This window comes from Lissotriton helveticus, chromosome 2_2, assembly GCF_964261635.1.
Source record: "Lissotriton helveticus chromosome 2_2, aLisHel1.1, whole genome shotgun sequence".
Classification (NCBI taxonomy): domain Eukaryota; kingdom Metazoa; phylum Chordata; class Amphibia; order Caudata; family Salamandridae; genus Lissotriton; species Lissotriton helveticus.
Window position 1 is genome coordinate 377,673,351 of NC_136060.1, and position 13,126 is coordinate 377,686,476.

Sequence of the window (13,126 nt, forward strand, 5' to 3'; positions counted from 1 at the left end):
CTGCTGCCCACGATGCTGCTTACCACCAGAGAACGATTCTCTTTAGGTAATAAAGGAAGTATTTTGCGCAGAATACGGATAAGAGTAAAGCAAACGCTGGCGGTCTTAATTGCCTGAGATTCCATCTGGAGGTCATCATCAAACAACACCCCCAGATTACGAACTTTCCTAACCGGGATGAGTGAGTCATCCTCTGGTAGGAGTCTGAAGTCACAAGGCAGTTGTCTAGATATCCTGCCTGCAGAGCAGAACATCACCTCTGTCTTCCCGCTGTTAAATTGCAGAGAGTTCCTTCTGAGCCAGACCGTCGTCTGCCGCATGCATTGCTGGAACAGGTCCATCGATACGGCGTTGTCCCCCTCCAAGGAGAAGGCCAGTTGCGTATCGTCAGCATAGTTGACTAGGCTGACTCCAAAAGACTTTATGATGGAAAACAGGGGCTGCAAGTAGACATTGAATAGAATAGAGCTGATTGCAGATCCCTGCTGCATCCCGTGAACAACTGGGGATTTACCGGAGGAGAAGGGTGCAAGAGTTACTACCTGCTGGCGACCCTCCAAATAGGACTGAAGCCATTGCAGTGCACACCCTCTCACTCCCAGCCTCTTCAGCCTTTCCACCAATAAGAGATGATTCACTGTATCGAATGCGGCCGACATGTCGAGAAGCACTAGAATAGTGACATTCCCGCTGTCGGCCTGCATACGTAGGTTATCCATCATTGTAGTCAGGGCGGACTCAGTCCCATGCCCCGGACGGAAACCAAACTGGTCTTTATCCAATAAGAGATTGTCCTCCAGAAAACAGGACAGGGTCCTACTGACTGCTTTCTCCAGAATCTTCACCGGGTAAGGAAGAAGGGAAAGTGGCCTAAAATTAGCCGGTACTGATTGGTCCAGAGAGGGCTTTTTAATCAAGGGGGACACCACCGCCAATTTCCAGCATTCCGGGACCTTGCCTTCTTCCAGGGACTGATTGCAGATCTGCCTCAGCCATGGAAAGGTATTACGCCCTAGAGATTTCCACAGTTTATGGGGAAAAGGATCCAGGGGAGAACCAGATGAGACATTGTCACCCAGGTTATTGAAGACCGTTTCTGTTAATGTCTGGAAGTTGTCCAGGTATGCCGACAAATGCGACTCACACTGAGTCCTATGTTCAGGGTTAGGTTGAGCGACATTAGCATTGTCATGCAAAGTGTTCACAATGCTTGCAATCTTGTCCTGAAAGTGCAGGTTGATTCCATCACATAGTTTTTGGGACGTTACAGTTTTATTTTCTAAACATGTAGGGGAGGAAAGGTCTTTAATTATTTTAAATAATGCTTTAGTCCCGTTGGGCGCTTGGATGATAGAGCTGGCATAAAAATCTGCCTTGGCCCTGAGGATTTGCTCTTTATATTGCAGTTGTATCTGTCTAAGAGCTTTTTTATCTTCCTCATCGTAGCGTTTCCTCCACTTCCTTTCCGCCTTCTTACGAAGCGCACGGAGCTGTTTCAGCTCCTCACAGTACAATGGAGCCGAGATTTTACTTTTGATTTTTATATCTTTTATAGGGATAACTTGATCCAAGGTGTAATCTATGTGATTGGTAAACACTTTATAGTTTTCATCAACAGACATTGTGGCTGCGAAGTGGGTGACGCCCAGTTCTAGTGCAGAAGAACCGGTCCGCTCCAACTTTGCCCATTCCCTACCTCTCCTGTAAGCCCTTTGCTGACCGGTCATATCACCCGAGTGAGGCAGCCCGGTGATAAACTGAATGAGATAGTGGTCAGACCAAGTCTGGGGAGTTATGTTCAGGATCCTTGTAGTAGACTGGTTGGAAAATAGCAAATCAAGGGTGTGGCCCCCTTGATGTGTAGGGTCTTCCACCAGCTGGGAAAGATTTAAATTAGCACAAGCAAGCCTAAGATCACGCATATGGCTGTTGACATTCCCTTCTTCCCAGAGATTGAAATCTCCTAGGATGATCATATTGGAGTGTGCCAATGTGAGGTTAGTGATAGTATCAAACAGATTTTGATTATTTGTGGGAACCCCAGGCGGTCTATAACACACCAATCCTGTAAGGAGGTTTCCGCTGGGGGAGTGTAGGGAGAATCCCAGCATTTCCATCCCCTCTACCTCATCCACCTGCAGAGCTCTAAAATCCAGTTCCTCATTAAAAATCATCCCCACTCCCCCACCTCTACCCGTAATTCTGGGTTTGTGGAGGATTTTATACCCATTGGGGCAGGCATTTCCTAGATCTAAAGCAGACTCAGCGTGAGACCAAGTTTCCGAAAGAAACAGAACATCGAGCCCCAAATCTTCTATCAGGCCCGAAACCTTGAAGGAATGTTTAATAAGAGATCGACTGTTAATCAGTCCCCCAGTGAGGATATTACCTGCCTTTTTCACCCGGACCGGGGCAAGGGTCGTGTTCCCTTCCACCCTGTCTAGTCTCAGCAGTTGTTCTCTGTCGTAGACTATACGTCCTGGACCGCTGGTCACACGTGCAGCAATCCCGGTGCCGAGTGCCTCCAGTGCGCGGACAGCCGCAGACGGGCTTGCCTCTGGCTCGCCTCTGGCGCGCCTTCGGCGCGCACGCTGCGCGCGTGCGCTGCCCGCTTGCATCCTCTAGTTTAAATGAGGTGGCCTGGAGGAGCTACCACCAACTAGAGTGCCTCTCAAGATGGCGCCTGAGGATGGAACCTAGCCCAACCCTCCCTCAACCAATATGGCGCAGGAGCCACACGGGAGATCTAACCACGCCAAAGCGGCGGGTGAGGATGTTTCCAACGTTTTTTACAGTGTGGGTATGCGGAAGCAATCAAGATCAAGTAGTAAGTTTATTTAAAAACAGAATGAAAAATAATGCAATAATTTCGGCGATTAAAAAGAAAAGCACATCTGTGCTATATTCAGCACGTCTGTGCGACTTACACTACAGCTGGCAAGCAGTCCACCGAGCATGGCAGCATTTGGGCTAATGTCGAATTAATCTGTGCAAGCACCATGACCCAGTTTCCTTGTAGTATCACAACCCCCCATGTCATGTGTAGGAACTCCACATCTTGTTGTCCGCGTCTGGGGCAACCTCGGGGCTCTCCCCATGCATTATTTTAGCCTGTGAGGGGTATGATAAATCATGTGTACATACTTAAATTGAATACATTTTAACGCAGCATTTCTAGATATTAGTTTTGGCCCTCTTAACACCTGGGACCATTCCTTATCTAAAAGGTCCCGTCTGACCGCTACCGTCCATCGACCTGGTAAACGCTCTAGGGGTGTTCTCACCATGTTGATCAGTGCTCTGTAATGCCACTTTACCAAATGTCTGGCTGCCCCATTACCTCATGCGTCTGTGGTTCCAGTTGGGCACCTCCCCAGTGATCCTTGAATTTTTGAACTACTGCATGGTAAGTGAGGAATTGACCACTAGGCAAATCATATTGAGCCAGGAAGTCCTGTAGTGGAATCAGTACTCCGTTCTGGTAGTAGTCAACCACTGATGTTGCTCCAGAACAATGCAGGTGGTTTCGCCCCTAGGGGTTCCACAATGGGTAAACTCGGTGCATACAACGGGATTCCCTTTGTGCGTCTGCAGCATCTCTTCTGGCTATCCAGTGGCACTCCCAAAAGTACCCCTGGATTCTGAACGCCCACCGCAGGGTGCAGAAGTCCCGCCATCTGGTGCCTCGGATCAATGACTGAACTTGAAGGGTTTAACAATTCCAAGTTCCGACCTTCCAGCCATTGGGCCAGCTGCTGCAGTTGGGCTGCCAGATAATATAACTCAAACTCTGGGGCCCCCCAAACCCTCCTTCTTCTGGGGTCCTGGACAGCCAGCAAAACTGTGTTTCTTCCCCCATCCCAGATCAATTCCCGTAGCAAGCTATTAAGTCCCGTGAACCACACAGGCGGAATTACCACCGGAAGATTCACAAAATAATCTAGGGAGCATGGCCATTTTTGCCAGTGCAATTCGAGCCATCACGGGGAGTCTTAGCAAGTGCCAAAATGGGAAGCACGGCCTGAGGGACCGCATAACTGGGTTCAAGTTACCCTCCCGCAGCTCCTCTATCTCATGAAATACCTGTTTGCCAAGATATTTAAAGGAACGGGGAGCCCAAGACAGTTCCACAAGTAGATCCCTGGGGCGCTGTGTCCCCCATCCCCATTTAGCGGCAATATGCAGGTTTTTGTTTCATTTAGTTGCAATCCAGCCACGAAAGAATATGTCTCCAAGAGGGGGAGCGCGACTGCCTTAAACCGCAATCTCTGTCTCCGAAATATAATAGATCATCTTTTTTGTTTTCTTTTTTACAGAGTTTTATATAGCGGGAACTTGACCCAAATCAGGTATCAGAGCGCTTTACATCGCACCAGTTGCATTACATGAGCACACATTAATTTTTGTTAGGCACAGGGAGATTAAGTGATTTGCCCAGAATCACAGGATGTTCAGCGCCATTGCCGAGACTTGAACCCAGTTCCCCAGATTCGAGGTCGGACGCCCTAGCCGTTAGGCCAACTCCTCTCCCATCCGCGTATAGTGAAATAATATGGTCTCTATCCCCCAGTCGCATCTCATGCTATTGGCCTTTTAATCTTAACAGTTCTGCCAGTGGCTCAATGACCTGGGCAAACAAGATTGGGGACAGCGGGCATCCCTGTCTAGTGCCTCTGAATATGTTGTATGAACGGGATATCACTCCCCCTGCTTTCACTTGTACCGTAGGGTGCGAGTACAGCAACTTGAACTATCGCATCCACTCAACTCCCAGTCCCATTCTAGCCATCATAGCACACAGAAAGTCCCATCTTACCAAATCGAAAGCTTCTCTAAATCCACCGACATTATGAGAGCATCTGGATATCTATTCTTCTCTGAGTGGTGCATGATGTAGAAAAGTCTATGAATGTTGGCAGATGTGGACCTCGTCGGTAGGGAACCCATTTAGGTCTGTGTGCACCAGGTGCGTCATACATGTTAAAAGGTGTGCAGCCAAAACCTTGCTCACAATTTTAAAGTCAGCATTCAACATAGACATAGGCCGGAACCCTGACACCCGCACCTGTATTTTTCCTCGGATTTTGACATGGGTATCACCAAAGCATCTCTGGTCGAGGAGGCAAGCATTCCAGCTTCCAGCGCTTCAGCATGTAACACCTCCAATTCGGGGGTCAGAATTTGCATCTGCACTGAATAGAATTCTACAAGGAAGCCATCCAGTCCTGGCTTTTTCCAGTAGCCATCTCTCGGATGGCCGCTCTTATTTCATGGTCTGACACCGGACCTCCCAACTCTGCTTTGTAATTGAGGGTCGAACATCCTAAGCGCTAGTGGCATCAGAAACTATCCTATAGTATCTTCCATTTGTGCAATCGGGGCCTCATATAATTTCTCATATAATGAGCTAAATGCTTCATTTATCGCCATAGGTAAGTATGAGCTAACCCCTTCTGCTGTTGTGATATGAGTGATGGGCATCCACCTAGTATGAGGCTGCACTAACCACGCTAATAATCTACCGATGTTTGCCCACATTTGCAGAGTAGACCCTGGTCAGTCTTCGTACAGCTTGACTGTTTGCCATGGGGCCCCAGAATGGAAGGAAACCTTTAAAGAAGTCCCCAGCTTCCTGGCCCGCTGTATCCTCGGCTGATATGACGCCCCTACGTGAGCGGCGCAGGGCGCCCTTCATTGACAGGTGGTAAACTTCATGGGTGGAATACGTTGGTGTAAGGAGGAAGGCCAGATAGCAGGTACCAGACCAGTTACGGGGGAGCCAAGTGTAGGCGGCAGTGCCACAGATAAAATAGGTGTTGGGGGATGCCACCAGCTTCGGAGGAGATGTAGAATTTAAGGCTTTAGTGATATCACACGTACTGGTACCAACTTTCTTAGTCCTTAAGCCATGGATGCAGACACGGCCTTGCACATTTATGACATTCAGAGTGTTTCGTTCATCAGGCAGTATCCTTCTGGTGCGGAATCTAGAAAATGTTTGTGGAGTGGTTGAGTTGAATACTACCATCTCACCGAGTTCATCTGGTGGTAGTAGCAATGTGGATGAGTTGATCGGGCAAAAAGGAGCATTGGCATTGCCAGATCTGTTCTGCCAGAAGTCATCCCGAAATGTTCCTAGGACAGAATTGCCAGTACCATTGACAATTTAGGCCTCCTGTATCAACATCCACCATGCAAGACAAGACCCAGAGATGGAGAAGGGATAGGGAAAGAATGGGACAGGGTGTATCATGGAATGCGGCATCAGTCCACAGACCCAGCAGTTGGAAGTGTTCATGATCAGTTGATGATGATGCAACATTTGGATGAAAGTGTTATTGAAGAATTCTGCACGGCGGGGTAATTCATGGGCTGGTAGCGTATAATACTGGTGTTCTGCAGAGCCCTATGGCATACCTTAGTCTGACACACCAGCACTACTCTCATCTGGGAAGATCACAGCCCTACAGCCTATCGGCACTTGACGCAGTCAAGGGCAAGCCTTCCCTCGGGGACGCAAGTTATATCGGTCGGAAGTAGGCACAGTATGGTCGGGAAACAATTGTTCTTGGTGTTGTGCAGAAGGTTCCTTTCAGTATGCTGTCACTCTCTGCTTCCGTAGATGTAGAATGCAGTCTGGCATCGCTGAATGGGACAAACGTCTGAACTGTTTCTGTTTCTGTTTCTGAGTCTCCTTGTCCTTCCCTCACCCACTGATCATAGGGGAGGGGCAGAGGCACACGCTGGCAGTGAGACGAATGAACCCAATTCTTCCGACCTTCTACTTTCACAGTGGTGCGGGTGTCCAGTAACACCTGACTGGGCTGTGTCAAGCGGGGCTCGAGGCTCTTAGTCCGTTGAAAGTTCTGGATCAGCACCCAGTCACCAGGTTGGATAACGTGTCCTGGGCCCTTGCTTTTGTCAGGTATGGCCTCGTGCACCTGGTGATAAAGAGTACAAAAGGTATTAGTTAGACTGTACAGATAATCAGTTAATACAGGGTATTCAACGTCAGACAGTTTCTTAGGCCGTGGGACACCGCAGACATTGGCAGGCCTCCCGAACAGAATTTCGTGGGGAGATAACCCTATCCTGGTGTGGGACGTTGTTCTTGTGGACAGTAGGGCAGAGCATCAAACAAGTGACACCTGTCTCGGCTACTATTTTGGCCATTTTAGTTTTTAGGATGCCATTGTATACCTCCACTAGACCTGCTGACTGGGGGTGGGTAGCTGCCTGAAATTTTTGTTTTATACCCAATGCTGTACAGACATATTCCATCATTTGAGCCGTAAAGTGTGTCCCGTTGTCACTCCAGACCAAGCAGGACAAACCGAATCGTGGGAGGTACTCTTTTAATAGCACTTTGGCGGTAGTGATAGCGGTACAGTCTTTGACGGGGTAGGCTTCCACCCATCGGCTGATGGTACAGACCACCACCAGGAAATATTTTAAATTGTTACACCTGTCCATCTGGATGTAATCCATTTGGAGGACTTTAAAAGGGAAAGTAGGAGGAGAGAATCCTCCATTAGGAGTAACTGTGCCTTTTCCTGGGTTATACATTAGGCAAATCATGCATGTTTTAACCAGCTTTTCAGCATATGCTGGTATCTTAGAGTCGTACCATGTAGGTTCCAAAAGTTTACAAATCCCTTTTGCACTAATGTGGGCAGGACCATGGGCCATCGTAACTACTGCTAGCACGTGACTGTCAGGTAACATCCATTGTCTTTCCATAGTCGTACAGACCCAGCAATCATCAATTCCCTCCTTTGCTAATTGCTCCTTCCACACCCTTAGTTCCTCAGGAGTAGTATGGGACTGAATATCAATCACACTCTGTACTGTGTTTTCAACTATGCCCTCGTCTGCCACCCACCTAGCGGGACCTCCTACATACATTCCTTCCCTTTTCCTAAGAGCTGTTTGTCTGGCCGTCTGGTCAGCCAGAGCATTGCCTTTCCCAACATCATCTGTCACTTTCTTATGGGTCTTACATTTTATAATGGCCACCTTTCTGGGGAGTGTCAGGGAGTCTAACAGTCGGTGAATTAGGGGGCCATGTTGAATCTTGGTTCCATGGGAAGTAAGGAAATTCCTTTCTTTCCACAACCTCCCGAAGTTGTGGGCCACCCCGAAGGCATACTGACTGTCAGTATAGATATTTACTGTTATTCCCTTGCTTAACTCACAGGCTCTAGTGAGGGCCACTAATTCTGCTGCCTGAGCAGAGCACTGCAGAATCGGAGTTGTTTCTACCACTTGCCCCAATGTCGTGAGGGCGTAGGCAGCTGAGGTGTTATCATCTGGCCCTCTGAGACATGATCCGTCCACATACAGTGTACCTTCTGGTTCTGCTATCGGGGTATCCTGTAAGTCAACCCATCCCTTCGTCTCCTCCTCTGTCCTCAATATACAGTCATATAGGTCTAACAGGGCATCCTGAGTATCCAGTGGGATTAATGTGGCGCGGTTTAGTGCAGTGCATCTTTTGATGTTAATGTGGCTGGCAAAGAGTGTTAGTTCATATCCTGTAAGTCGTGCGCTAGTGAGATACTGTATCTTGGTGTTATTAAGGAGGGTATCTACAGAATGGGGGACCATCAGAGTCAGGGGGGAGTTCATGTCGATTCCCGCACTCCGACGGACCATGAGGGCGGCCGCAGCTGTCGCCCGTAGACATCCTGGGAGAGCCCTTGCAACAGGATCTAAGGTGGCTGAAAAATAGGCACATGGCCGTTGGTGACCTTCAAACATCTGGGTCAGGACAGCGCATGCACAGCCGTCTGTCTTATGTACAAAAAGAAAAAATTGTTTGCTATAGTCAGGAGTACCGAGGACTGGAGAAGTACACAGGGCCCTCTTCAAATCTTGGAAGGCCTGTGCATGCTCTGTAGCCCATGGAAAGGAACTGTCTGATATTTCTTTAGTGGTGAGGGCAGGAAGAGGTTTGACCATGGCCGAAAAATTGGAAATCCACTGTCTACAGTATGAGGTTAGGCCTATGAAGGCTCGCACCTGCTTTTGTGTTCGTGGGGCCGTCATAGCATTGATAATGGCTACACGATCAGCGGTGAGCTGCCTTCCCTCCTTCGAGAGGAGATGACCTAAGTAGGTCACCTTCTCTTGACAAAACTGAAACTTTTTCAAAGAGACTTTGTGGTTATGGAGGGCAAGGTGGCGTAACAGACAGAGAGTAGCTTCTTTACATGTTTGGGCAGAATTTGCAGCAATGAGGAGGTCATCTACATATTGTAATAGTGAGGAATTATTAGGGAGTTCCAAGGAATCTAGTTGACTTTTTAGGGCTTGACTATAGATACTGGGACTCTCAGTGAAACCTTAAAGGGCGCGGCAGAATCTAAAGCTCCACCCACCAAGGGAGAAACCAAAAAAATGTCTGCTGTCAGGATGTATAGGAATGCTGAAAAAAGCATTCTTCAGGTCTATGACAGAGAAGTGCGTGGCGTCAGAAGGGACCATCGTTAAGTGGGCTGTAATGTCGTGGACAACAGGATTTTGGGAGATTGTTATTTTGTTAAGGGCTCTCAGGTCGATCACAAATCGGTATATTTTAGGGGAGAGAGCATTTCCATTGGTCTTTTTAAGAACAGGAATAATGGGACTGTTACAGATATTGCCACGTGTCTCCTCCACTACACCCTTGTCCATTAATTCAGATATTATTGTCAAAAGGGCCATTTCTCCTTCCACCGGTAGTCGATACTGCCGGAGGCGGGGGAGAAGTGCACCTGTCTGGATGCGTACCGCATGAGGAGGGGTATGTTGAGACCCTACATCAGTGTCTGATGATGGCCAGAGGGAGGAAGGTAAAGACTGCAACTCTGGTGGGAGGGGACCGGACAGATACATGTAGGAACCTGCGGTGGGAGAAATTGTTAGGGATACACCTTGGGGACTACATGATATGGTCGCATATAGAGCTTTCAGTAAATCCATGCCTAACAAGTTTTCACTGCAACCTGTAGTAAGCACCAAGGGAGCTTCAACATGTGCAGGGCCAATATCGAGAGGTAGGAGTTCAGAGACAGGGCTGGTCAAGGGTGTTCCTGCAAAACCCACAGAGACATTCATATTGCCAGAAAGGGTCATTCCCCACAACTGACATTTGAACATATGGGCCCCTTTGATCCACTGGAATTTGCACTCTGGTAATACCCCTTTCCTGGCTGTCCTATGCTTGGTAAGATCCTGTCTCATCAACTTCGTCATAATCATCATTGTAATAAGTGCGTCTTGCTTCGTACCCATCAAACCTATTGGCCGGGCGCGGCCGGACGGGAGCGTCATCCCTGGGCCTACGTTCTTTATCCTGTGGATGGGGCGGGTCTTGGTCCCTAGTCGGCCTCGCTTCCCTAGGAGCGCGAGGCCGAGTCTTCCCTGTTCTTATGTTTTCAGCTAACGCGGGACACTCATCTATCCAATGGCCGTACCCCTTACAATAAGCACACTGATCTGTTTGGAGGGCTCCCGTACGTTGAGGGCTGGAGGGGGTAGACTGGCGAGCCCTCGGAGGGGGTTGGTATTGAGGTCTGAAATTCCCACAGGCATCAGAACCTCGGGGAGAGTAAGCCTGCTGCAGAAGTGCCTTAGTCTTAAGATCCCTAACCTTCTTACTTTCCTTGTCTCTATCTTCATTTTCCCTATTTTCGTGATATTGTGCCATAGCCAAGATACCAGTCATAGTTTGGGCAGACCACGTACTTTCAACTTTCTTAAGCCTGGCAGAAATTTCAGGAAGCATGTTGCTGACAAACTTATCGACAAACACTAGGCCAGAACCTGTGGTCCGGGGTTCTAAACCACTATCCCCCACATGCATCAATCTAGGATTTTGCATTTCTTAAATAGCGAAAATTAAGGAATCGCTATTTAGGAAATGCAAAATCCTATGCATCAAGAAATCCTAAAAGTTTTTAGGATTTCTTAATTTTCGGAAATTGCGATTCCTTAATTGCGAATCGCAATTAAGGAATGGCATTACATTGATTCCTATGGGCCTATAGGCCCATAGGAATCAATGCCGTTTTGCATTTTTTTTTTTGCACTCGCAATTTGTTGATGCATTGCAAGGGTGCAGAGGGGGGTCCAAAGGACCCCACCCTGCACCCCTGAAATGTATTTTCAAGTGCATGTTTCACACACACATGCCCTAAGGACATGTGTGTCTGTAACATGCAAGTTTAAAAAATGCATTTTTTTGCTTTTTTTAAAATTTTCGCAAATTAACACGAGGGTCAACCTCGTGTTAATTTGCACTTCCAATTTCAAAATTCGCAATTTTTCAAAAAATGATGCATTGCATTTAAGGAATCGCACAAATGCGATTCCTTAATTGCATTTGCATTTTTAAGAAATGCAAAAAATAGCGAATGTTTGATGCATCCCAAAAACGTATTTAGGAAGTGCAAACGGCCGAATTTACCGATTCGCAACGTTTGCACTTCCTAAATAGGTTGATGCATGTGGGGGTATGTCCCTTGTATTCTGTCTCAAAACGGCTAAAGAAGTCAGCCACATTCTCATCTTTTCGCTGCCTACAGGCGTTTATTTTATCCCAGTTAATGACAGCTTCCGGTAAAAGTGTTTTCATAAACGTCATTATTTTACCGGGCAAAGTCAGGATGGCAGCTTCTGGTTTAGTCCCCCCTACCCTTGCTTCTTCCATAGCCTCTAGGTCAGCCCATTTACCTCCCAACGCCACTTCATGGTCAGTATGTCGAATTTTGTCCCAAATTTCAGTGGGAACAACTGTACCAAAAAATAAATCTATATCCTCAAGAACGAGAGTACCTGCAGATATAATCTGACTTAATTCTCTGTAAAAGGCAGTCGGATTCTTCCGGGGATCTGGTAATTGTCCTTTTAACTGCATTACTTCTGACCTTTTCCAAGGAATATGAACCCAAAGCCTGCACCAGTGTGCCTCAACAGCCCCTCGACCGTTATTTTGGGCATCAGTAAGTGCATTAACAAAGACAGGGGCCGCTTCTCTCATTGGCATAGCTGTTTCTAGGGGGGTGTTGGGAAAACCGGTCATATCACGATAAGCCCTTAAAGCAGACATAGTACCAAACATCCCCTCTCCCTGAACATCGCCTCTTTTTATTTGTGACCTAAGGTCCATTAATCCAGCGGGTATCTGCATAAGCGCATTCTCACATTTTTGCATGTCCAAAGTGCACATATATTCAGTCCAGGTGGTCTGTTCCATAATCGTCCACTGAGAAAAGGTGGACCATATTTCTTTAAAGGTATAAATATTCCCGTTATTTATCCAACATTCACACTGTTGCCTCTGTAGGTCATTTTCTCGAAGGGACGAAAAGCTGACTGCAGAGCGCAGGGAGGCCAGGCGGTGGGAATTCAACAATTTATATAAATCCTGCTTAACTGTAGACCACGGGGAAGTAGGAAAAGGGCGGGTAGGGGTAAGGCCGCAGGGGTTAAGCTTGTTGTCATTCCCGCAGCGCGGACAGGGTTAACGGGCATGGTTGGTGTCATAGGAAAAGTCGGGAGGGTCGGTGTGACAGGGAGAACAGTAGGAGGGGCAGAAGGGAGCGGTGGAGGGGGGACATGCGGGGTGTGAGGCTTCAGGGCAGGGTACATTGGGGCATATGCAGGAGGGCTTTCTAGCATGATATCAAGCAAGGAATCACCTTCTTCTCCCCCTTCCATATGGCCCTTTCCTTTCTCCTCACGGTCTGGATAACATTTTTGTACCCGGGCCCCATGCTTCCTATCGGCTATTTCTACTGATTTTGTCATTTATTTTTGTAAATTTTCTCTGGCGTGGTCGGCCATTGACATAAGTTCTTGTTTTGTTTCTTGAGCCTTCTGTTTTCTAGCTCTCTGCTCTATCTCTTTCCTCCAAAATCGGACAGATTCAAACATAGACGGGCGCGTTTTTCTTTTCATTAATTGTTCCTCTAAGTTGGCGAGTACTTGGGAATTAAAGGAGCCATAAAGTGGCCACTGTAATTCCACGTTACTTTTTTTTGTATATTTTACCCAGAATGAGGAAAACATTATGGCAGAAGGGCCATGTTTAACATACATCGTATCTGGAGGAAGTGGACAGGCCGCCTCCAGCTGGGAGTCC